The sequence below is a fragment of the Lineus longissimus genome, chromosome 14, assembly GCF_910592395.1.
Source record: "Lineus longissimus chromosome 14, tnLinLong1.2, whole genome shotgun sequence".
Lineage (NCBI taxonomy): Eukaryota > Metazoa > Nemertea > Pilidiophora > Heteronemertea > Lineidae > Lineus > Lineus longissimus.
This window is the reverse complement of record NC_088321.1, coordinates 5,449,302-5,477,193: the sequence shown is the minus strand read 5'-3', so window position 1 is coordinate 5,477,193 and position 27,892 is coordinate 5,449,302. Positions and strand designations below refer to the sequence as shown.

The 27,892-nt window shown below is 41.8% G+C and overlaps 1 long non-coding RNA gene across 1 annotated transcript in view; it reads right to left on the bottom strand.

The window, feature by feature from the left end:
- The window catches only part of LOC135498832 (uncharacterized), a 399,598-nt gene that overhangs the window by 65,417 nt on the left and 306,289 nt on the right, over nucleotides 1-27,892 (bottom strand). The window lies entirely within an intron of this gene.

The window sequence follows — 27,892 nt, the reverse complement described above, 5'->3', positions numbered from 1 at the left end:
TACCCTTAAAATCAAACGAAGATCGCGAAAAAAGCGCATTTTTGACAAAAGAAGGTTTGTTCCAATTTAAAGTTTTAGCTTTCGGTCTGTCAAATGCTCCCGCTACATTTCAACGGCTGATGGAAAATGTTCTCCGAGGACTCCAGTGGGAGAAGTGCCTCCTGTACCTTGATGATATTCTTGTTTTTGGAAAGACCTTTGAGGAAACTCTCCATAACTTTGAACGGGTTCTCCAGCGTCTACAGAAGGCCCGGTTGAAGATGAAGCCTAGCAAGTGTTTTCTTTTCCAATCCAGCTTGGAATACTTAGGTCACAGGTTTTCAGAGAAAGGCATAGAACCATTAGTGAGCAAAGTATCATCTGTCGAACTTTGGCCATCACCAGGGAATGTTCCAAGGTCGAAGTTAAGGACTGAAGTCAAACGATTTCTTGGCCTTGTCAGTTACTATCGACGATTTATCAGAAACATGTCTGACCTAGCTTCTCCACTCTATCAACTCCTCAAGAAGAATAGCACCCTTATTTGGACTGAAAAGCATGAGATATCATTTAGACGACTGAAGGCAGCTCTCATTGCAGCTCCACTACTGTCTTATCCAGATATTACCAAAGGAGATTTCATCTTGGACACAGATGCCTCCCATACAGGGGTTGGATCAGTCTTGAGTCAAATTCAGGATAAGAAGGAAGTTGTCATTGGATATTATTCCCATTTGCTGGCGGATGCTGAGAGAAACTATTGCATCACAAAGCGCGAATTCTTGGCTGTAATCAAGTCGATCCAGCATTTTCGACCATACCTTTATGGCAGAAAGTTCCTCATCAGAACGGACAATGCTGCAGTTAGCCATATGCTCACGTTGACTGACGCACAAGAGCAAATACAGCGATGGCAACTTTTTATGTCCCAGTTCACCTTTGATGTAGTGCACAGGCCCGGCAGACACCATGCCAATGCTGATGCAATGAGTCGGATGCAGTGCCTTCAGTGTCGCCGAGAGGATGAAGTGGTCGAGACTGATCGACAACTCAGCAAAGGAAAGCCAAGATGGTATAAACCAAAGCAACCACCAGACATTCCCCCTTGCCATCACACAGTGAATGTTGATAAAAACATAGAAGAAGCTGTAGATAAACTTATGCTAAACTGTGCAGTAACAACTAGATCACAATCACGGAAGGCCATTCAAGATCAGAAACAAGCAGATGTCGTTCAAGGTCAACAACCAGTAACAGACTTAGTTCCCTTGTCTGAGATTTCCAATTTGCAGCTCTCTGACCCGGATATATCACCCATAGTCCAGCTGAAGTTAAGTGGGTCTGACTACCCGAATTACCGAACCATATCCAAGGAAAGCCTCGGTGTTAAAGTCCTGAGACAACATTGGAGATCTTTGTTTTTGGAAAACGGTATATTGTATCGGAAGTTGATTGTACCAGACAAACCCACCAGGAATCAGCTAGTTGTTCCACGAACATTACGACACATTCTTATCGAAAAGTTGCATTCTGATCCATGTTCAGGTCATCTTGGGATCCAAAAGACAGCACAGCGTCTGAAAGCAGACTTCTATTGGGTAAACTGGAGGACTGATGTAACAAGATTTGTCTCTCACTGTGAAACTTGCAACACCATTAAGCATCCCCATAAAAAGAAAAGAGTACCTCTCACTCAACAACTATTTGTTGAAGCCTTCGAGCGTGTCTCAATTGACATAATCGGACCATTACGTCAAACCCCCCGTGGTTCCAGATATGTATTAACGATGGAGGACAACTTCACTAAAAGGGTTGAAGCTGCACCGCTGAAGACAGTTGAAACAGAAGAGGTCTGCAATGCTATCATTAGAGAACTTATTTCACGGTTTGGCTGTATGTATATTCTTCATTCTGACAGAGGACCCCAGTTTATTTCCAACTTGTACGCCTCATTGCTTCAAAAACTTGGAATCGACAAGTCATTAACAACACCATACAACCCTAAATCCAATGGATTGGTAGAAAACTTTAACAAGATCTTGAAGTCTATGATCAAAACCTACACCTATGATCACAAGGAATCAGTTGGCGATTGGGATGTCATGCTCCCCATCTTCTTGATGGCTTATCGATCTTCAGTGCATAACAGCACAGGCGAGACTCCACATTATATGTTGACATCAAGGGAAATGAAGCTACCCATGAATCTCTTATACACCAAGCCTGCTGAGACACAGACTTCAGTACCATCTTATATCAGGCAACTTGAGGATAGATTCCAGAAAGCCTACAGTATAGCGCGTAACAACTTGCAGTTATCACAAAGAATCCAGAAGAAGCAGTATGAGACTTCAATTCCCAAATATCAGTCCCTCAAAGCTGGTGATTATGTTTGGTATTATAATCCAAGGAAATCTTTTAAAGGCGACAAACATGTGCCATGGCGAGGACCATACCTAGTAAAGCATGTAGGTGAAGATTTCACTGTTACTCTGCAACTTGATTTGGCTGGAACAACCTACCGAACTCATTGTGACAAGCTGAGGATTGCTCGTGGGGTAAACAGGGACAATTGGTCACTCAAGTAGTTGAGTTGCGCTCCATATTATGCTATGTCCAGCTGCCTGGATGTTTAGTTGCATATGCCTAATGGTTGGACAAGGAGGGTAAATGTTGACTGTCATGCATTTCACTGACGTGCGACTGTCTGATTGTGTGCTTGTGTGAATCTGATACTTCTGAGTCAGGGAGGGCTAACATTGCCATTTGGGGTCAAACCAGGCTTCTGATAATGCACAACTAGCCATATTCTCCAATTTTGTGTGTGTGAGTGTTTGGTTGTGAGTTTCTTTTTTCTGTATATTATGACCAGTCAGTTGCCACGTAGTGACATTTGTTTGGCAGATTATATGGTATCACTACAGGCACTAAAAATTTAGGTCTGGTTTTAAGATGTATTTGTACATGTTATGAGTCGAGTGTTTGGCTTATTTTAAAACCTGCAGGTTCATTTAGATTTGGTGTAAACATGTACTTGTATCTTGCCACTTAACCTTGATGCCACAACTTAACCACCTGAATATATCCACCTATTAAAGGTTACATTGAAATTTTGAGTGTATTTTCCCTCTTCTCCTAGGCCTATTGCTCTGTGTTAAATGGTTTCCACCCCAGCTTGTGTGCTGCAAACTGTTTTAGTCATGCTGCTATTCGTGAATGTGTTGGTTCTGTGAATTTTCGATGTGTGCTACGGACTATCGAGTATTAAGTGATAATGCTTTCAAGGACTTCTCTGTACCTGGTTGTGACTGGATTGTTTTGCTGGCCACTTCCAACGTGCATTGATAAGCATTTGCGGACTCTACTCATATATAGACAATATATATGATGACATTATATTTATTCATTTCGTGAGGATTCGGAGTGATTCTTTCATAGCCAGAGGACAACCTCATTTTGATAACCATTTTATTCATGTACTAGGCATCTATTACATGCAGCATTTATTTTTGGATGTTCTTTATCATATTAAGATTACTGGAGGAAACCAAAGTAATTTTTATAATTTTGTCATACCTTCGAGTATGTGTCTTTTATACAAAATCCAGTGTTTAATCCACAGAAGTGTTTGTGAGTAATCAGTGTTTTGTTTCCATGACGTGTTCATATCATAATCTGATAATGCTGAACTTGTTTGTTTTTTAATTTTAGCGTATGGCCGGAGCTAGTCATACGCTCATCCGAGGGGGATGATGTATTGTATTTAGCATCTACCGCAACTGTATGGGTTTTAGTGCCTAGTTTCATGAGAAGTAATAAGAGAGAAGTACCACGAGTTTCGTCTTCGGTTTTATTCTGTGGAATCCGTCCTAAAAACCACCCCGCATATCAGGGATACGAGGCCCGGGGTATAATCCCCGCCCTGACAATGCAAGCAGCCAGCGCCGTTACTCCTCTGTTAGCGGAAACAGAAACAGAAACAGAAACAGATAAACCGAAGAAATTAGAGTACTATGTTGGCGTTGGTATACAGTGCGCTGCGGAGGTCAGTGGCTCATGAATCGTGTTCAGACTTTTTCGTCCGGATATTTTATATGCTGATCTAACTGAACGCTTTCACATGACGTGCAACCCACGTTTTCTGCAGAGAATTCCACGCTTTCGATTCGTACACTGTGGGTAATGGGTATAATTCAGTAGAAGATCCAAATGCACATCACGAACATTCCTGAAAGCTCGGCTTCGGCCGTACTCGGGAATGTATATTTGACCCGTCAGCTTTAAATAAAGCTGATACACGTGCTGTTGCAAATCTAGATAGTTTGAAACGTACGTCCGGCCAGTTCAAATTTGAATCGTTTCTATTCACAACATACTGATTTTGTATTGATTAATGACATACACTGTTCCTAATTATTGTGATCCTTATTTTTGCCTCTCGATTTTCTCCTTGAAATCTATCACTACAGGTCTTATTATTTTTCATAGCCTAGCTAAATTTGAATGCAGTTCTTCTGTTTCCCGTCAGATTTATTTGGTATAAATCGCAAGTTTTTTGAGAATAGGTATTTTGTGGTCATTTGTCCGTTTATTTCGTGGATATTTTGGATGATGTCCGTTTACTCGATAACTGCTTTTAAAATTAAATAAAATGTTGTCAAGGTATTTGACATGAATAAATATTACCATTTGTCGAGTGGGATTGTCGTTGGACGTTGACTGTTGAACAGTTATGCGGGAATGACGAAAAAATGCTCACATTGTTGAGAGTATATTCACTTCATGAATTAGAACCTTTCCCTTTGAAAATGCCGAATTGTAAAATAGGACGTGATTGACAAACCTGGTGTTTTTCGCCAAAATCCATGTATGCGCGTTTTATATCTTTATTGCAATTTATTTCTTATTTTTGAGGATAATTTCGATGTGGTCTTACAGAGCATTGCGTCATTGATTTCCATGAGTGCGGTACCGCCTTCTCAGTTTTCAGGCGGTAAATTTGAATCGAAGGGCTGAACGTTGAACATTGAAACGACTACGGTAGCGTTTTGGTCCGTAAGATTGCTTTTTTTAGGCCGGGTCTATTTGGCAAGCCGTTCGCCGAACAGGCATCTTTTTTTGTCCTGTTTGGAGAGCCGCTTGCCAAACAGCACTAAAGAGCCACCCTGTTCGGCCAGCCGGGCTTGCCAAACAGGTAAAAAATCTACCCTGTTTGGCGAGCTGGAGACTTTTCTTTAATATAAATGAGTTCGACTCTCCATTCAGGACAAGAAAAAGTCGCTGTTTGGTAAGCCGGGCTAGCCAAGTAGTCACTTCCTTGTTTTTAATGACAACTATACCTTCGTCATCCTCATGTGTTAGATTATGTATCCAATCTTTTGCAGAGAAGATCAAGTCCGTAATTAAAGGTGTTTTTGTTGACAATTTTCATGTTGAAATCTCGCTGTTTACATTTTCTTGTTCGTCCACCATTTTGTATGTCATGTGACTTCGAGCTTTTTCATGGGTTAGTTCAATACCTGGCAAGTGGCAATTGGCATTGGCAATGTGCCAAAAGAATATCCAGAAGTATTAAGGTAGCAGGAAGGGTTGGGCGTTTGTGGTTTCTGAGTCTGAGGGGGTTGGTGTCTGTTGACTGTGCTTTAAGAGAGACTAGGCATGGCGCCAGTCTCTCTTAAAGCACAGTCAACAGGCATTTGGTCTCAGTATTTGGGTTTTGATTGCCATGACTGTACCCCTGTAAAAGTCAGAGGAGGAGAAGTTTGGAATGATGAAAGCATTGAAGAAGAAGAAATGTTATTATTGAGGAAAGCAAAATTTATTATGAGACTAGAAGGCAGTGTCCTGACTTGATTATTTTGAAAATGGCGGTCTGAACACATTAAAAGGTGGAACATGGCATTTTATCGACTTTGAAGTGCTCCGCAGTTAAAGGGAGACTATAGGCAGCAGCTAGGTAGGCAAGATAAAGTCATACAAATTTGCCAATAGGGGTCAGTCATATCTCTAGGCATGACGCCAGTCTCTCTTAAAGCACGGTCAACAGGCATTTGGTCTTAGTATTTGGGTAAGTACAGAATCAAGGCAGCACAGAGAGCAATGATTGAACGATGCTGTGGACAAGTCCAAGGATACTGCATCAGTCACGACCAACTTCTCATCAGAAAGCGTCACCACCAGCATATTCAATGTTCAGTTCCAACCTGTACCAGTCCAATGCACGCCTGTCATGGTCAGCAGTGGTCAGCTTAGCGCGATATGGAACATTCTTCCGAAACTCAAGCGAGGGAAGTCTGCTCATTTGCCTTTCTCGCGCACTGCTCCTTCTTGTCAAACATCGTAGTGAAATCGTGGTACAGTGGGGCGTCCTCGAGGATTGCAGCTGGTCGGACAGACGTGAGGTGGAATGTGGGCGGCTGCACTTCTTCGTTGATGTGCGATGGCAGATAGCACAGTTGTTGCGTTGCATGACAGCTGAAAGTGAATGTGATATCATAGAACTGAGGCGTTTGCAATGAGACTATAGGTGAAGTAGAAGCAAGGAGTGAAATGGGCCATCTTCCAGTGACTAATATACAGAGTAAGGGCACTGGGTGTTGTTAGATTCAGCATTGAATGTATTCCTCGTACAAGCGTGAATAGTGTGGACATACAGTGAGAGGTGAGAGACCCCTATTGACTACTTCTTGTAACTTTATCTTGGATATTATATTAGTATTGAACTTCTAGCCATGGAATATGAAGAAATTGAAGTTGTAGGCATGGAATATGAAAAATTATTCAACGGTGAAAGACATTATTCCATGAGGCTTTGCCGTGATCGCAAAGGACGCGACGTGATTGGTTCACATGCTAATGAGGTATGATAATGATAATTACCTCTATAAATGCTACTTGGATAGCGACTGTGTCGTTGACTGCAACAGTGGTCTATGTCAATGTGTACCTGTAATGTCAATGAAGTATGATGAGGTGATGACGATAGTGCAATTATTAAATATTGGCAAGAGATCATACTGCAACATAGGTCTTGTTTTTGACAGATGACTGTGCGACATTCCCATTGGGTCTTGTTAGAGTCAGCGCTGCATGTATTCCTTGTACAAGCTTGAATAGTTGTGACGGACTTTGAGGGGTGAGAGACCCCTATCGGCTACTTCGTCTAACTTTATCTTGCCTACCTAGCTGCTAGCAATAGTGCCCCTTTATCAAGACTGAAACCCACTGTGTGGGGCTAAGAAATTACCTTTATAATCCTAGTTGGATAACCACTGTGTAGATGATTTGAAGAGTGCTCTGTGGATGTGTGCCTGTAATGTCAATGAAAGTATGATGAGGTGATGACGATAGTGGAATGACGAAATATTGGAAAGAGATCTATTCCTAGAAGAACATATGTCCTGTTTTGACTAGGTGGCGCATTTTAGAATCAGCAGTGAGCACTGTGTGTAACATGGTGGAGGCAGCGGAGATAATAACTGTGTCGAAAGTATTGTTATAGGGCCTTCCCTAGGCCCATGGGGTTAAATTTACAATCCACGATTGAAAAGACGTAGTTTGATCGCATTCAACTATAAATCCATTGAACAGTTGTGTTCCTTTAGTCAACCGATGACCTTTTGTTGGGCCATGATCGGGGATTGTAAACTGTAAATGTATTATGGACTGGGAGACGGGGGAAACACAAGTGATATAGACCAAAACAAGTGATTTTGGGGCTTTGGTTTAGACGCATGCCCCACATGCGCCATGCGGGATTATACGGTTCATGTGAACTTGTTGACATCTACATGATCTAGTGCTGTTATTGGTCATGGTACATGGTAGGCCTAATCATCATGGCTATATGTTTCAGGAAAAGCTCGGAGTAAAATGAACTGCCGATGAATGATGATGTTGTTCATGTTTACCATGTTTACTAGTACATAGCCATAGGGTATGCACTGGCCAGTGCACTTTCTGCACGTCGTCATGGTCATGGAGGTGATACCGTAACCTTGCATATTTTGTTTTTTGAATGCGCATGCTTTTTGGGCAAAATCACTTGTACCAACACTAATGAACAATGTCTTCTTATCCCTATGACTCCATACACAGTGAGGGCATTGTCCCATTCCCATCAAATGGTAACTTATTGCACCGTATTAGGGTGGAAGTTGGGGAGCAGATACCAACCGTTGCACGCCTGTCATAATCAGTAGTGATGAGCTTAGCGCGATATGGAACATTCTTCAGAAACTCAAGCGAGGGAAGTCTGCTCATTAGCATATCTCGCGCACTGCTCCTTCTTGTCAAACATCGTAGTGAAATCGTAATGGAAAACGTCTGGCTTTGCGCCAGACGTTGAGACTAATAAGTGAAGAACTAATAGGTAAAGAACTTCTACTTGCGCGAGACTGCTCTGATAAAATTATCATTGCAGAGACTACGGTGACGTACACATATATTTTTTACAATCAAAAATGCCCTCAAAAGACGACATGGAATGATTATTTTATTGATATTTCCTACTATATACCTTCCAATTATCACTTTATACAAATAGATCGGCGTTAGGTCGCATGCTTTTCTTTCCTGGTGACACTATAAAGCAAAATAGTTGCAACCCCGTAAATGCGCTATAAGTCCAATAATAAGTGACGGTGACCCGTTATAAATGTTTCGCCAGCTTCGCTTTTTTGCCGCTACGCGGCGCGTTGGGCCCTTGCGTCAAGCTATACAACAGAACCTAAGTTTCAGTGGCCTGTGGTCTAACCAATCTAATTGTGAACCTGAGGCCGATAGGCTTGTGAATTTTATTATTGGCAACTCAGCACCGTCCCGAACATTGTGACTCGATCAGTGTCATCGCAACACTCTCCTTAACTTTGTCACTCTGTCAATAACGATGAAACACCCGCCTGATATTGTGACTCTGACAACGCCGCTTTACCACGACTGTCACCAATGACTTTCTGTCGCTATATACCGTCTCAACACTTTCCCAAGCATTGTGATTACAAATGTAATTCGGCCCTATCAATGATGTATCAACACTTTCCGTAATTACTGCCTCTTAACGACGAAGACTAATATTCTACCAGACTGCCCCTATATATATTTATTACAGCAGCGCCATCTCTCATCTCCAGCCCGGATCTTTCACTGATCACTGGCAACACAATTATATACTGTCCAAATCTTGTCACTCTGTCGCTGGCATATTCGGAAAGATTCCTGCTATCTAACTCTACTGGTACCACTGGCACTTCCACAGATATCCCAGTTCACAGGCCCAATCATTGTGACCCTTTTCTTCACTCGCATCTCAAAACCTGTTCGGATTTACTGTGGCTGTCCTATTGGCATATTTTACTTCTACAGTATCAAAATACATGTACTGTACAAGCTATCGCGCTGTGTACAAACCTTTGGAGTCCTGTTATCGAGATTACTGCCTATAAGTCCGATGGTCCAAGTCCGAAGGTCCATAAGTCCGAAAACAAAATTTTGAAATTGATGATTTTTGGCCTATTCAACCAAAAATCGTCCATGTATTAACACTTTCAGCACCAAGGCTTTTTCAGTGTTTTCCGTGGGGGGGGGGGGGGCAGCGTTCCCCCGATTTTACCCCTTAATGAAAATAATCCAGCATGGCCAGTATATCTTTTCCGTGGCATTCTTGTTACGATGGTAGTGGAAGTCATTGAAAATTAAAACTTTTGAGTCCTTCTTCAGCCCTCTTGTCACGTACGCCATGCTAAAAAATAACTACCTGCACAGAAAATCGCGTGATGCTGGCATGGGTCAGGGTGATTCGCAGAATCGGGTTTCCACTATTAAAGAATAACATACACGCGCTTAAAAATGGGATTTCGGACTTATGGACCTTCGGACTTGTGAACCTTCAGACTTGCGGACCATTTTACATTACTTTCGGACTTATGGTCTTTCGGACTTACGGACCTTCGGAACTGTGGACCTTCGGAATTTTGGGTCGTTTTTAAAATGGGATTTTTCCTTTGTGGTCTTATGGACCTTCGGACTTATGGACCTTCGGACTTGTGAACCTTCGGTTTTGTGGACCATTTTACATTACTTTCGGACTTATGGTCTTTCGGACTTATGGACCTTCGGAACTGTGGACCTTCGAAATTTTGGGTCGTTTTCAAAATGGGATGTTTCCTTGGTGGTCTTATGGACCTTCGGACTTGTGAACCTTCGGACTTATGGGCAGTCACCGTTGTCGAAGAGTCTGAATTGTCTTGTTGTCAAAGTTGTTGATGTACCAGTGTCAAGGTTATCAATGTTGACTCGATATCTAGTACTGTCCATGTTGTCATAATGTCTAGGCTAAATGGCCTGGTGTCGGCATGCAGGGCTGTCAACAGCGTGTCTCTGCATCCTCCATATTCAGGAGTCAATGCGCTCCCCACTTCTGGTGGTCCTCTTATACCCCTGGACGCATCTGATCATAAAAGCTCTGTGATTAATTAATGACAATTCACATAAATATCGACGACGCCTCTCGCTATCACATGTCATTTTATCATTAGCATATGATGATGAAAACATAAAATTTCAATTTTGCTTCTGTGGTAATCATATGAACAGCGATCAAAGCCTCCTCCTGTGGGTTGAATTCTCGCTCTTGACCTTTGGTTATAATTACTGTGTTAGTTTCCCCAATACGACAATTGCACTAACATACATGTATTTCAAAACACATTACCACATTTCTTACCAAATATTTACCATTTGCTGCATGACTATTGTGAATTGACTTCAACAAAAACTTTTCATCAGGATTAAATGACAGCCACGTGGATTTGTGTATATAGAGGTACTATTTTAAGCAGGTGGCAAAATACAATTAGCGACAAAGAATTCATTTTTATATTTTCGTGTCAGGTATCTTTATTCATGTCTACCAGAAGACCTATTCTCAGTCTAAAACTTATTTGATAGCCCACAAAAATGTTTTTTGTCATGTAGAAACAGTAGTGACACGTAACGGCCAACTAGACAGGTCAGACATACTACGTCACCCCAGATTCTGGCGGTGACGCGGCATGTGACATTGGGGTGTGTCCAGGGTGCATGGTGCAGCCATTTTGAATTGCTAATCAAGTAGATCCCGGATGTAGAGGTTTGTGCCACTGTTTATTATGTATTTAAAGCGCTGCTGTGTGCAGTTTTGATAACCTAGGTGTGCAGGCTGTTGATGGTGTCTCGATGTCTGTCCTGTTGAAATTGTCATGATCAATCCGGGACCGGGTCGTCCTACATACACTCTATACGCAGTGTACCAGTGAAGGTAGAAGATTTTTCCCTGAACAAAATGTCAGTCCCTTTATATTCTGACGGATTATGGTGTATTTTTCTGTAGAGGCCATGACAGTCAATAGCTAAGAGATTTAAAGCGTATGACAGAATTTAGAGATATTCTATTCTGGGTCATTTCAACCTTCTACACCGGCTTCATTCTGTTGCCCAGTATCACTCCCATGTCTGAGACAAGTCGTCTATTTTAGTAGAAGTCTTGTCTCAGTCATTATTGCACAAATAGGTCCCAACAACCACAACGTTATTTTGAAGGATGCATGCCAATTATAAGGTCAATCAATAAGTAGTGTGGTATGCACGCCTAGGGAAAGGGCGCTACTTCAACACATTTTGACATCGGTTGCAAACTGTACCTGTGTGGTAATTTTGCTATAGATTGATATTGACAATTCCCTGTCAAAGCCTCGTTTGCAATGTACATGTAGTAATTTATAACATAGATATACATGTAATAGATAACAAGAAAAGTAAAGTAAAGTAAATGATTCGGGTGCATGCGATAGTCGAGCACGCATCTATTAAATGATATCACCGTTCGTAAAAAAAAAGCAATTTGTTACTGCATCAGCCAGTTGACGGCCATTTCCTTCAGTTCATATGATTGTAAGAAATCACGTGCGTTGTATCTGATAGTCATGACCTGTTGACCTCGGTCATTTGAAGAGTTTTGATTCGGTGACAGAAAGCCCTCATCCTGCTATTAAACAATGGTTCCCGCAATTTCGGACAGGTAGTGCTATTTGACCGACGGACTATGAGGTTCGGGAATTTTCGATGATTGCCGAACCTCTTGATCTATGAGAGACTATGCTTTTGTTTATAACGAGCACGATGGTAAGAGAAAGTGTTGGCGGTGGGACGTTTTTTTTAATCACAGTTATTATCCTTGAAGCGGAAACAAACCAATACGCATGTTGTACCCCGACCCCTATTATAAGCATTTACCAAAATTTCACATGCCTAATTGTGATTTTATTGAGATCCGAGATAGAAATAAAAGTTTTAGTTATTTGCAAAAGGACACCGATACTGATACAGTCATTTAAGCAACAATAATGGGATAACAGATCAGTAATTATATAGGACCATAGAATCCCGAGCACTAACTATTGGGGCAAACTTGACTCTCGTGTTCATTACCAAATCGTGTGCAGTACAAAACATTAGGGAGGTTCCGCACCGCCTACGATTACGATTACGATTTCGGAAAACGTAATCGTAATCGTAATCGCGTCGAGAAGCAGCTAAATTCAGTTCCGCAAAAATACTCTTGATGTCATTCAAGAAACCCACGGCTCACAAACAGAGCGAATTTGCATTCCAATTTCATTGCAGTCGTGACGGTCTAAAACAGCTTTGGCCATGAAATTTGCAGGTCCTACGTCTGGAGTGCATAGTCAAAATATATTGTTTGTGAAAAACGTGACCCAGGATACTTTGGAAGTGCATGAAATTGACGTTCTCGATGATCGTTTATCACTTACGAAGATTAGCCGCCATCGTCGTAGAAACGAACCGAATATGCCGCAGACGATTTCAGGGCTGATGACGTTGCTGCAAAAATTGATGACGTCATACACAAATCGTAATCGTAATCGTAATCGTAGGCGGTGCGGAACCGCCCTAATCTCTCCCCCAAAAAATCTGGAACAGCAACCTAGTTTGACTCAGCACCGATAGTGGCGCTCCTCAATTCCGAAGTTGAATTATGATAATGAGCCTTTCCCAATTCGGACAGTTCAAAATGAAAGGAGGATGACGAAGTGGCAGCCCTGGGAATCTACATATCTACCTGCACTCAAGTTGTCAAAGTGTTGTTTCTAGGCTGCCAATTAAGTTGTCTCGAAATGGAAAAGTAGTTCGATCATGTATCCTTGCAGATTGCTATTATCATGAGTTATCATTTGGGGGATTATTATTATTTGATATGGGGGATCAGTAGCAGAGTGTTTAGAGGGCCGGGCTTACGACCAGAATGTCGTATAGGCTCGATATTCGGAAGAATCAACACTGTTTCATCTTTGTGTTTTTGCGCAAGGCACTTTAACCCTGCTTGCTTCTCTCCACCCAGGAGTAAATGTGTACCAGGAGTAAATGTGTACCAGGCTTGCCTGGGAAGTTAACCTGCGATCGACCAGCATTCTATCAAGGGGGAGTAATACTATTAGTCGCTTGATGCCACGGAAACTGGCCACATGAGCCGTTCGCGGCTCGGGCAATAGCCAAGCCGACTTTAATTTGTCATTTGATTTGCAAATCACCATAAAATTGAAACTTCTAGTCGACTAGAAGATTGAATTCATTCAAAATACTTTACCGCGAAAAAGTTTTCTCGAGCAGCTCCGCTAGTTGCGAAGTTGCATTATGATTTATATGATGAGCCGGTTAAATAGTCTGTGTGCGGACGGCCCTGCTATACTTGTGACGCGCACAATGGGCTATAGTATATAGTACAAGAGAATTTTAGAATACAACAATAGAAATATGAAAGCTTTATCCCGCGCATCTCGACATATGTGCTATACCCAACTCTGTGGCGTTGCTATATCTGTGGTCATATTTCTGCCAGTTTCCACAACAGTTTCAGCAACAGCGCATGTCTGTCACTCTGTCTTTCCTGGTTCTAGGACAATTCCCCCCCCAGACAATTCCCCCTGGACGATTCCCCCCCGAGGACGATTCCCTCCGAGGACAACTCCCCCCTGGACAATTCCCCCCGAGGACAACTCCCCCCGGAAAATCTCCCCCCCCCCCCCCCAGACAACTTATTAAGTACTTCACATTATATGTATCGGTACGATTTTTATTCTGTGAGTTATCATACTTCTAAGGCGAAAGTATATGCTTCTTCGATGAAAAATACATGTACAGGTAGCATGTATAGATTTTTTTAAATTCTGAATAAAGTTGTTCTTTGAGTTTGATGATGACCATCATCATTGGCATCATCTTGCGTGACCGACGTTGTCTGGGGGGGGGGATTTTCCGGGGGGAGTTGTCCTCGGGGGGGAACTGTCCAGGGGGAATCGTCCTCGGGGGGAATCGTCCTCGGGGGGAATCGTCCTCGGGGGGAATCGTCCTCGGGGGGAATCGTCCTCGGGGGGAATCGTCCTCGGGGGGAATCGTCCTCGGGGGGAATCGTCCTCGGGGGGAATCGTCCTCGGGGGGAATCGTCCAGGGGGGAATAGTCCGGGGGGCAATTGTCCGGGGGGGAATTGTCCTGCTCCCGTCTTTCCTATTATAATAAACCAGGCATATAAAAGCCATCTTGCAAAGTTTAGCTCAGAATAAGGACCCATATGAATATAACAACCTTGTTGATGGGCACGCAATTGATTTTCATTGATGACCGTGATGACAAATGTCATGTATGTGAAAAAGATTTTAGGCACATGAGGACAAAGTACCCCCCCCCCCCCCCCCCCCACACACACACACACAATCACGCACAACCCGCAACACCCCAACCAACACACACCCGCACCCACGCTCACACACAACTTCCGATTCTAGATGCAGGCCCCACGGTTAGAAGGCATGTTATGTTACCACTTGGCCATCGTACGTCTAAAACAAGAATTTGGGCATTTCATACTGGGTGTCCCAAAATGGAATTCACAGAGCGGTGCAACAGAACGAAATGTGTCTTTTTCAATTCATCCGGTGATTAAAAGCTAGTCTGGCGAGGTGGCGCGTGATCATTAATTTTTAACCGACTTTACGATTATTCCGTCAATGCGTGATTGTTTGGTCGCATCCTACATGTATATGGGTGCGCGACATTCTTTAATTGAGTGTTTCCGTTTTTGAGAATTTCGACTCAGTGTTGGGGAAGGTTGAAAGATATATTGACGTCATGGGTTTCAACTCCTATTGAAGAGTCATGGTCTCTTTAACCGTCCATTGAATAGAAAAGGTGAAATATGGGAAACAACCACAGAGGTTGATTAACGCGAATCGATTCAAGTACAAAAACTAAGGAGGGGGAATGCGCTGATACTTCGATTAGATATGTTAGTCAATTACCGCCTTCATGGGGGGCCCCAAAAAAGTAAAACCTTTGTGATGTTAAATACGTCAACAAAAATCTTATACAATTTTATACTTTGATACCAAGGAGTTCGTAACTGCGAGGTAGCACGATAGTGCCTATCATTATCCATGATTTGTGATTAACGGGTCGTCGGTTTCATTCCATACCGAAGGCTTCCTGTTAGGGAAGCTGTTAATCCTAACGTTGTGACTTACTCTCCTCTTTGGAAATAAATTACCACGCAATAAGCGAATCATTTGAGTAAATGCTGCATTCGTCGCTCTCCGCTTGGAGCTCACATCAGCGAAAAAGGAGGTGGAATCACTCATGACCCGTTCAAACTCAACCTATTATAGGCAGAGCCTTTTGAATATTTATTTGAATAATACTCTGAGTAGGCGTGTCAGCATTAGAATTACCTACGAAAATGGCGAACTCAACTTTTCTCCATGGGTAAACTTGGATATACGCCAGGAATATATAAAGGAAATTTTCCATGCTGTGATTAATCAGAATACATGTATTTCAATAAATCTATTGAAAGACTCTGGATTAATCAAGTATATGCGGTAATTACCGATAAACAGTTGGAATTATCTTCTGGCATCGGATAAGTTATTTGTATTTCAAATACGGGTAAAAAAGTGCAATAAAGATAAAGTCATCGATTTATGCATTTGTTTCCTTCCCATTGGTTCGCGACAAAAGTTATATCCCCTGCCTTTACTCTTTCAGGACTTCGCGGTAAGCAATCACCATGAAAGACCTTGATGAAGACCTCATCGTTACTTTTCGATCACTAGCAGTCGACTGTCCTTGCGGTGGGAGGCGGTATATAGCCATGAACATCCTCTGAGTAATGAGAACCAGTGACAAATATGGATAAGCTCACTAGAAAGATATGTAAAACTTTGCAAATGACAATCGTTATCCGATTGAAAATTGAATTTCATCAAGTATCAGTTTGTCATCAAATATAATCAGTAAGAAGTATATTGTGGCATCTGCTTGTTGTATAAGCATGATATTGTTGTGGTCATTTGATGAACAGACCAACACAGCAAATCTTGATATAAACATTTGATTCATCCAATCAGTCGACTAATAAAACTTACACTCCCTGAATCACCTATTTCAGGGAAAAGAGGTAAGCAATCGCAATGAAGACCCCGTAGTTACTTTTTGATAGCAATAGGATGATTGTCATTGTGGTGGAAAGCAGTTACCAAAACCATCATCGAAGGGATACGAACAAAACTGACGGAATATGGATATGCTTACTAGAAGATCACTAAAACATGTATATTACAAATACACGTAACAAGGGTTATTCGATTGAAAAATAACATTCATCAAGTAAATCCAGTATTCAGCAATAATCAGTAAGAAATACTTCTGGCATCAGAATAGTTTCATAAGCATGATTTGGAAGTGGGCACTCAAATGCGAGTAATATTTTGCTCTTAAGTCACTGATTTAACCATTACATTCATTCCAACTAGTTGGTGGCAAAGCTTTATATTCCTTGCATTTATTCTTTCAGGATGAAGCGGTAAGCAATGGCCATGAATGAACTTGATGAAGACCTTGTCGTTACCTCTCGATAGCAGTCTGTCAATTGTCATTGTGGTGGAAGGCTGACCATCATCAAAGTCATGAGAACAACTGCGGAATATACATACGGGAAACTCCCACTTACATGTTCTTCGTCGTTAATCTGGCCAGAAATTTTACAGAGCCAGGAGTATGCGTTTTATAATAGAATAGCAAAACTTTACGCAGCAGCAACCGGTATTGTCAAAAATACTGGTTACTGTCGTGTTAGCCCTGAATTACTAAATGCTGATGTCATGTTTAATGGGTTTTATGCAGACCACAACATTTCAAACCAAGTCGATATCAAAAGTGTTCGTTTTGTTTTGCTCGTCGATCGCCTTCCAATGTGAGCTTAAATGTAGGCCTATATGTGTTGTAGGGATGGATTTATTCCGATCATGGCGATCATGAGCCCAAAGACGCAGGCGTATTCTTTGGAACAGAACGTTAGTTATGTAGGTGAATACTGGCTAGCGCAACTCGAATTGCTTAGGTCTCACTAGCCAGTGGGTACGAGGTCCGTTTTGTCTTCCCTTCCTCAAAAATATAGTTCTTTAGACGCATGAGGTTTCCATGGATAGGTATGGGCCAGTCCTGATCCAAATACTACGTACTTTAACGTCATGATTATGGTTTCCATGTACAGAAGATGCTTTGGTGTTTTTATGAGGCCATTCTGTGAGTTTGGGACCAAGTCACCGCCTTCTGTTGGGCTTCATACGCGATGATGCGTCCATGCCTCGGTGCGCAGAGGTTTGTCATCATTATAGCCTAGCAGGAAAAAGCTGTGATGGGGTACACCTTTTGCAATGAACCTCCAAAGTATCTATAATTGGCTATCGTATGGAGGTCAGCTCATGTGCCCGAAAAATCTCCTTTACATAGTGTATGAGCCCGCTTTATGGTCCCCAGTATCGGGCAAATTTAGTGAACGTTTGTGGGATCTGTGTGGCGCCCACTATTGGCCACAAAACCAATTACTAGTCTCGAATGTGCCATAGTAACCTACCCAAAAATGTGTAGGTTCTTGTATCTAATGTCAACAATTTGTTCTCCGGGTCAATCCGGGACATGCCATGCGTCCCGTGGCAGGGGCAGGTCTTATGTCACGCCCGGAGGGGTCCACCGCATGGACCAATGGAGACCTTAATCACGGACGTTATGCCGCTCAATTTGCGAGATTTTGAAACATTCGAGAAGCTACTTTCCGTCACTGGCTGCAGCACGAAGAAGACATACGAATGCCTTACGTGGACAGTCAATGACGACGAAAAGTGCAAAGAAACCGCCCATTCGGAAATGGTGAGTCTTAATAGCATTTTGAAAATTCTTTTGTGGTCTAATTTTGAACATCAAAGATAGAAATAACACCCTGCAGAAATATCAGGACGATTATATGGAGAGATAAACACATTCTGTTTGGTAGTATAGCAAAAGGCAGTAAACGTCCTCCGATCGCGAATGCGGTTGTCTTCATCAGGAAAAGTTTTTTTGTGTAGTTCTAGTTTTGAAAAAAAATTTTTAGAATATTCCGAAGACCAATTGTCACTTTCATAGAAGCGCAAAAGAAATTGGAGCTTTTTTTCGCTATACTGTAATGAATTTCAGAGACACTTTTCGAATGGGAGTTGGATTATGAACCAACTTGTCTGTTTTAGGGCATTTTTTCGTAGTCGATCAAAATGATGTGAACGTGTGCAGAATCAGTGAGTGCCGAACATTTTTCTTGCAGTTTTAGCCATATTAATTTTCCATCAGACATCTTTCCCTCTCGTGCTTTTTAGAGCTTTCAGCACATGTTTATTTCATAATCATGGTCCGAAATCGAAGAGACCACAAATAAATGGTTCAATGAAAGGAGAGAACTTAGGTTTCCCGTCTCCGCCCTTGATTTAAGGGACCAGGCGATTCGGCAATTTTGCCAGTGGATATGAAATACTCCTGGCGAACGAATGGCGCAGTTAAAAGAGACTCAACCTGGTCGTTTGGATTTCAGGGCCTCGCCACACCACGCTTGAACGTTTCATGACAAGGAAAGGGGCTTGGCAAATCAATTCAAATATTCGATGTTCCGCTGTCACTGGCCATTCATTCTTATTCAACTAAAACAATTACCGGTATGAACATTTCGAACTAAACCTGAACAAGAATTTTCATATTTCAGAAATCGGATCAGCTATCGCAGATGCAAAGGGATTCCAAGAAAATTCCGGACAACACTGGTCAGCTTGTTGCTGACTTTAGATCGGGAACACATCCATTTAATAACTGAGGAGCAGAACTTTCAAGCAGAGCGCATTTTCAACATGGACCAAACATTTATTTGATACGATTTCCCACCAAATCATACCATGGACCTCACTGGTAACCGCGACACCGACATACAAACTCCAAGAGGAATTGCAAAGGAAGGATGTACCGTGACTCTTCTGATTGCTGCGGATGGGAGGAAAGGTCTGGCAGTGGTGAACTTCACTTGTCTAGTTCAAGGTGGAGCAGTTATGAACCAATTGATGGAAATTGTACCAGAATGACGCAAAATGTAACATCGGATGAACAATGTAAACCCAAACCGTTATTCACGCTGGTGTTTATTGCCTCGACCCGCAAAAGATTTACAGACTAAATTAAGCTATAAAAGAGTTGTTTCTCGACCGGTAACTGCAATTTCTAATAGGAGCAGCAGTCCCATGGCTAGCATTGTATACATTTCATTGACACTGGACTTCGAAATATAAAGATAATAAATTCTCAGACGGAGAAGTTGCACTATTCCGAAATTCAGGTTACACAATGTTGGAAACGGCGAAATTAGCGGCTTCTGAGAAAAAACACAGTAATTTGAGTTTTCTTGGTGTAAAATCGATCCATCCATTTTTTAAAGGTAACCTCCTGTCCGAACGGTTGGGCACAAATCGACCTGTTGGTTCAATGCACGGAAACCGTATCGGATAACTTTGATGATGACGGAGAGCAATTCCTTCTAATTGTTGATCGGTATCCTGCACATCCCAATCATCGCTTTCTGGAGGCTGTCGGGGAGGTTGGAGGACACCTTGAGCTTGTGCCAGGTGGCTGTACCCCCTCTTGCAACCACTCGACTTGACCATAATGTTTGCATTTAAATGTAGGTATAAATGCAATATGAACAGCGTGAAAATTAGGCAACACAGAGCAGAATGGGACTTATCCACTATTTTCAATGCAACAAGTTCTCCGAACGATCGGCCTTACCTGGGGGAGACTCGCCGAAGAAGCCATTCGGATTACATGGCGAGCAAGCGGACTTGTCAATGGTGTTGGCGAGGAAAATCACGCAATGAACTAGTTGTTGAAAAGGAGGAAGAAGTTGAGGGGCTTGCGTTTTTGTCTGACTCCGAGTTAGAGGACGATTGAATGATTGCTGGTTTTTTTGTTCACTAAACGTTAATTTAACGCTGAGTAAAATTGCTTGTTTTTTTTCTATTTCATGCTTTGCCACATATACACTACTGGAAAAAAGCATTGTCATTTCAGATTTGCGGCTTCCTTGCGGATGGCTGGTATTATTTCACACTCCATTAAAAAGTTAATGTTTGCTCCTTTACCATCGAGGTATCATAGGACAAACGTGAACTTTACGACAGTGATGTCACTATCTATTGAGAGAGGCATCTGTGCGACCCAAGTACAACAGACATGATGGAGTGAAACGTATTTTTCGTAAAGTTTACGTTTGTCGTATGCATTCTTAACCTCACTACTAACCGATAGCGATAGACAACAATGAGAACATGATAAAATCAGTATCATCGGTAAAATTTGCTGGCGGTTTTAGCAGGCCTACTGCTCAGTCAATGCACAAGACAAAACCATGTCTCCGTGTTCCCACATTGGGCATAATCTACGAAAACTCACCACGTCACGTCTCAATAGGTGTGTAAAACGTCGTCAGATAAGGGGTCACATGCGAAGTTTATGTCATAGACCGAATATCCCGCATAGGCCAAAATACCCTATCACTTACCTCGCTATTCTACTAACATTACCTACTCCTGTCTCATGGCCAAAATAACTTGGAAAATTTCACGCCTTGAAAACAACGAGGTGAAAAGGACGAGGTAAGTGGGAGTTCCCAGTATGCTCATGGGAATTATCCGCAATAAACAATGAAGATAGCAATGGTTATTCGATTGAAAACTGTACGAAGAATATCTTCTGACAGCCGAAGGTGTATTAGTGTGGTATGGAAGTCGGCTTCAAATAAGAGTAAAATTTAACAGTTAAAAGTCTTCGATATATGTGCATTAATTGTTTCCTTTCAATTAGATCGATACATACATTACAGCTCCTGCATTTACACTTTCAGGACAAATTGGTAAGCAATCGCAATGATCACCTTGATGGACACCTCGATCATTGTTCCTTCTCGATAACAGTTGGTCAAGTGACAATGAGGTGGAAGGTCTTCGCCATGATTATTATCAACGTGATGAGATCAGATGGAATAGGGACGTGCTGACTAAAAAAACAACAGTGGCATTATGTAAAACAAGGTTTGGTGATTAATAAAAACAACCCAACACAGTGATCGAGGTAGGAGATATAAATCATCTTCTGAGAACCGATATATCGGATGCTCATAAATTAACCAGTCGAAATTTATTGAGGACCAATTCTCGCAACTCCTGATATTTTATACTATAACTTGGCCTGCCTTTTAACATAAGATTACTGGTATCAGCAAATATGGATATATACTTGGTATTAAGCGTAGATCAATCTATGCTTGCTATTATCATTGAAAATGGGAAAGTTCCCTCATAATAATTTTGGTATTGTCTGTATGTGTGATGATAAAGTTTCAAGATTCAACACCTTACCTTTTGGCTCAAGGTAGGGGAGTCTATACAACACCGCAGTTTCCGTCGTCCGTCGTCAGTCGTCAGTCGTCGTCGTCTGTATCCTGTATAAAAAACAGTGGCACGTTTTTTAACCACTAGAGCTATGAACTTGAAACTTTGTGCACATAACCCCCAATGTCAGGTGACCTCCGACAGTGAATTTCGGTCCGATTTGAGTCTTGACTTGGCACCAGAGGGCCAGAAGTGGAAACCTGAAAAGTGTGATATCTCTCTTACGAGTGACTTGTTTTCGATAAAAATAGTAGGTTCTCCTAGCAAGGAGACATCACATATCGTACAGGTTTTTGATTTGACCTTATTTTCAAGGTCATGGAGGTCAAACGGTAAAAATTGGCTGTTTGAGTGTAACTATGGCACGTTTCTTAACAACTAAAGCTATTAACTTGAAATTTGGTGCACATGTCTCCTTCACACGTAACCACCCACACGGAATTTTGATCCTATCTTATTTTCGACTTGGCCACCAGGAGGCCAAAACTAAAAAAGGTAAAAAGTGCAATATCTCGCTTATTAGTGACATGTTTTCAATGATTTTTTTATGGTAGGTACTCCGAGCAACGATACATAACATGTCATACCGACTTTGGTTTGACCTATACTTGTATCATGTTTCTTAACCAGGATGAATTCCTAACCGCCAAATATCTTTACGGTGAGCACAATGGCCCCTGGTTGTTTCATTAAAATACACAATGCATCCGAGGTAAAACATTAATACATGTTGTTTTTTTAATGCATTTTCGGGAAAAAAAATTATTTGTTTCTTCTTTTCACAATACGTCCTGAAATATCAGGCCACTAATTGTTAGACATGGCCTTAGATTTACAGTAACGAATCAATACATTTTTTACCAAAAATTGTCTATTTTGAAGTAGAGCTCTTATTGGCGCTTTTGTGTGGCCTGTCTATGGAAAGACTTTGGAATACTCATTATGTCTGAATGTGTCGAGTATTGATTATTAGTATATAGCATACGAGATATTAGGCAATAATTGGGTGGATGTCATTCAAGACGTGTATACATGCTTCCCGAAATTGGTGGCTTGCATTGGAACTAACTTTTTTCCCCTTGTCCGTCATTAAAGGCATTCAAGTGTGTTGGTCAACCATGACTATCTCCTTTGTCCCTCCACCATAAGGCCTAGTTTCCCCTTATGACATCACTATTTCGGACACTCAGCGCCCCATTTCTGGAAAGGTGTATAATTTGTGTTTGTTAGGTGTAATAATTATCCATTCAAATTGCGCATTGTATTATACTAGTACTCAGGGTCTCTTTTAATCACCTCTTCGTATGATTTGCTAAGCGGAGAACTACATAGGGCCTTATTTGATGCATTGCCTTTGTAAAAAAAGCAGAGAAACAATGCCATGAACGAATCTAGCTAAAAGCAAGAGATAATCGCACCAGAATATTTTGGCGAGCATGACCTATTCGCTATATTTGCACGCAATTTTCTTTCTGCTACACAATAATTTTTTTATGGTCAATATTACTAGATAGATTTTTTACAAAGTGTCCAGCTGAAGGTCTAGTACATTTTATCATAACAATGGGCCTACATTTGACGATGGCTAGTGCTTTTACTTCAATTTTGTACAGAAAGACCTAGTTCAGATAAAGTCATTTGCTAGTCTTTTATTCATATCACCCAATAATTTTGCAGATAAAAGCCGCAGGTTGCAAAACAAGGCGAACTGATCAGTTTACAGGATTTCCGTTTTTGCTTACTATGTCGGGGGGGGGGGGGGGTAATGCCCGATGGGATGGATCAGAGTTTTAAGTAGGAATATATTTGAGGATATGCCGAGGGTATAGGCTGCAGGGTAGATTGATCAAATTTTGAATCTCATCGTCAGAAAGAATGTGTCCGTTGAGCAAAATGTTTGAAATTAACACTAGTCTATTAAAACGAGTAAAATTTACAAAAATGCCTCTTTCACCAAGTTTGAACCATCTCTGTCAACATTTCACTGACTTTTTTCGAGAATAATTCCGACTTTTGTCCCATGTTTGGTAGCCATTGATAGCTTGAGCCAACATCAAATAAAAAATGACTCATCACACTAAGAAGAGACTTGCATGTTCAAATCAGCAGAGTCCTTTGTATTTCATGCTCTTGTGACCATCATTGGCTTTAATTGGGTACATCCATTTAATTGGGTTCATCCATTTTCAAATCACTTGGGTCAACATGTACCAACGACCCTGCTATTTTAGCTCCTGCGCTGTGGCCGGAGTTGCGGATATTGGAGGTCTCGGACTGGAAGTCTGTGAGGTAATTGATGGATATCCTGCGTCAGTCTGATGAGCTTTTGGAGTTTATAGTGGCACGGATGGCAATGACTGCGTGATGCTGCAGAAAATTGCTATCTTTATTATTGTTATCAAAACCTGGCACTTTCAAGAGATGTTTGCGGTTCCTCTGGTACTGGAATCCTCCTGGTTTAGATCGGACATGATAAGATCCGGATTAGTCCGCTCTCCTTGTGAATCTCTCACCCTTGTCATATCCTTGTTTTCGCTCTGAATGCAGACATTATTACCTTGGAGCAAATGTGTCAAAAGTTTGGACGATTTGTCCACCGATATCCTTGAATTTTGACGGAGGTCTCAGATAGGCATTTCTGAACTATCTTGGTGTCTAGTACTTGTGGCTCAAGCAGGGCCTTCAGATGTGGGAAGCATTGAGCGCGTGCACTTAAACAAATTTTGCTGCGCTTGACAGCCGAGCACAGAGTCCATAGGAGTATTCTAACAATGTAAGAATTCAACAACTGTCCTTTGAAAACAATACCATTATCGACAAGCAGTTTGTCGCTAAAAGAAAAGTATGGTAATGTGTTGCCTACGGTGCGAGTTCCCTGTCATGGTCTGACCATCCCGCCACGTACTCTACTTCTGTATAATGCGATCATTAGCAGTAGCTTGCATTAGTTCATCAAGTTTATTGTCGCTAATCGGAAGAACTGTGAGATCATCACAGTCATTTGATCGCTGATCTGGGTTTACATCTGCTGGATTGAGAAGCCGCGCATGAAAGAGTGTCAGCCAGTTGCAGTGCCTTTCCTGTTTTGAATACCATGTCAAACTGATATATCTTTTATCCAAGGAGTAAGCGTTGCAGCTTCGCCGGTGCTGCGGCGAGTGTGTTTCTTGTAATAGCTACCACAACGGCATGTGGTCTGTTTCTATTATGACGTCGCTTCGTAAAGACGACCGCCATCAGTTCCTTTTCGATTTTCGCATATCGTGTTTCCGCGCCCGACATTGCTCTTTATGCAAAAGCGACTAACTTCCCGTGTTGTAAGCAAGCAGCTTCAATGCACTTTTCGATGAATCGCAGGTTAGGGTCAGTTCTTCTTTGACGCTATAAAAAAGTCTATGAGCGAGTGTCGCTGGTTATCAAAATTTGGACATGAGAGTAGAAAGCGGGGTGCACTTACAGGGACGTCCATTGGACAGAATGAGGTTGATTCAATACCTGGCACTTTGAAAAATCAAGAGCATTCCAGTTTCGCATTGTAAATGGGAAATAACTTGTATATAGGCTGTTTGTCCGGCAAGTAAATTATGTTAATTTTTGTCGGTGTACGCGTGTCATGATGTTGTCTAATTGGCGGTAAATTCTGATACGAGATCCTTGAGATACGTTTGAGCAAGCCCCGTCAAGATATTGTAGAACATCGGAAGGCGCGCGGTGGAATATTCTGCCAACTTCTTATGAATGTCTTGTATAGGGTTTGTTTGTGAATGTGTTTTGTATTTGATGTTTTGGAGTATTCCCATATCTGCGTTTGCTGTCGACACGATAGACTGAATAGTCTGAGGTTCCTTTGTTAATGAAAGTCTATCTGAGATGTTCATGGGTAAGAACTTTTTTATTTCGACGTTCTTGAGGTGACAGTGGATTGCCGAGGGTATGATTCGTCTGATCATCACCATGTATATACTGTATTCATCGCATTGTATGTTATAGCCCATTTGGTATACCCCCAATGCGAATAGTTTATGTCCTTTTGTATTTCTGGTGTGCACCCTGGTATAGATCTGTCTGATGTGACGTCGGCAAAAAGTCTCGTTCTACCATTTGTGTCTTCCGAAATATCAGTTACGTATACCAGGAACATGAGGGGGCTGAGGAATGCAACCGGCGTTGACTTGTAGCCACTCGGATGCTATCACATCAATTACTACCCTTTGCTGTCTGTTTTGGAGGTAGCTTGTAAACCAGGATGAGAATTTTCCTCGAATGCTATATTGGTGAAGTTTCGACACGATTCCCTTACGAGAAGTTTTGTCAAAAGCCTTGGCTATATCGCAAAAGAGAATTTGGTGTTCGATTTCAAGGAGCTGCAGAGTGATTTGCAAGGAACTTTGATTTGTTCTTTGAGATGGAGCGGATGTGATTGTATACATGGTTGTGGACTATTTTCTAAATAGTTTTCCGACGACGCTGAGATCGAGAAGAGATATTGATCTATACTTTAGATTTTGTCGCGCCTGTCGGCTTTTTTGAATACCGGGATAATATTTGCTTTTTTCGATGGATCTTGGAATTTGTTTTCATCTGTAGGGACCGCTTGAATGGTATAATAAGGTTAGGGAGGTGTATATTCAATTCGTTGACGTTACGGATATGGACAAAATGTGCGTTTAGGATGTTGGCTTTAGCTGTAGGGTCGTTAATGGAAGAGCGGTTGACGTTCAGGGATGGATTTTTGCTTCCCTTATATACCTGAACCGCAGACACTTCTGTCTAGTTTCCACCAATCCTTGTCGTTCTTACCATTCTTCAATTTGCCAGTTACTGATGATAGGTGGGTGCTTCGCCTTTTAGATTAATGATGTGATATGGTTTTGCTGTTTTTTGAAGGTGTCCGAGTTATGAGCTCCGATTTCTTTTGTATTCCCCAAAAAGCTTGTTTCTTTTAGCTCTTTCGAGTTTGATTTCCGCCGTGATCCAATTTTCGTCGTTTGAGGAAAATGTGATCGTTTGAGGGGGGGGGGGGGGGGCCCTTTGCTAGTTTCTAGTAGGATGGATGTGATCGGAGTCTTTTACCACTGTGTTTGAGGTTGGCTGTGTTTAGCTAGTCGTGCCAGTCAATGTGGACAATTTGTGTCTCAGGTCGTTCCAGTTTGCTCTGCTGTATTGCCAGATTGGTCATTTGACTGCGAATTTTGGGAATTGTTTTCAATATATGATAACTTCGTTGGGACAATTGTTGCTTATTATCCCTGGGGAAGGACCTTTACCTCCGAGTAAACGTCCGGTTGTCCTACAATATCATGGGTATTGGGTCAATTAGGGATACGCTGTGGGAGGTTTGGTGAGTTATTTGTTGTTTATGTTGATTGAGAAAAGCTTGGGGCCGGTGTAAAAGGAATGGACGTCCTAGGAGTGCAGGACCCCGTACAATAGCTGTGTATTGTCAACGAATGTGGTTAATGGTTTGGTTAGCTACATAATCTTCAACAAATGAGCTCGGCGACGTTATTCACTTTAACAAAAGGACCGCACTTTGAATCCGGGGGGACTTGCATTTCTTTTACACCGGTGTTTAGTTCGATGTCGCCAGAAAGGAGTATAAGTTTGGCAAGGTCGATTAGTAGTGGAGATGCGTTTGTATTGGCATAGCCTGCAGTTACATTCGCGAGGAATTCCGTTTGTGAGTAGTCTGGTTGTCTGCTAGTTCAACGCAATGGACATTTTGGAAAAATGATCAAAGGAGAAATTGTAAAAACGTGAGCGTGAACAGGAGGTCAGCTATTGAGTGAGTTTTTAGTTTTTATCATTGGGGTTTGATGAGTGATAATTGGTGTAGGATATTGAAGTCGTTGGAAAGATGTTTGTCGGTTTAGCTCCGGTGCATGTGAGTGGTTGGTGTGGTACGAAAGAGAACGGATACAAAGAAATAGAGGAGAGAAGTCGGAGCATGATCTTAAATGATATAAGTCGGTTGGCAGGTCGTGACTAATCGATCATGTCGGTTTGGTGAAATGGATTGTTTACGTAGTGGGGGATGAGTAGTGAAATTGATTGTAATGAAAGC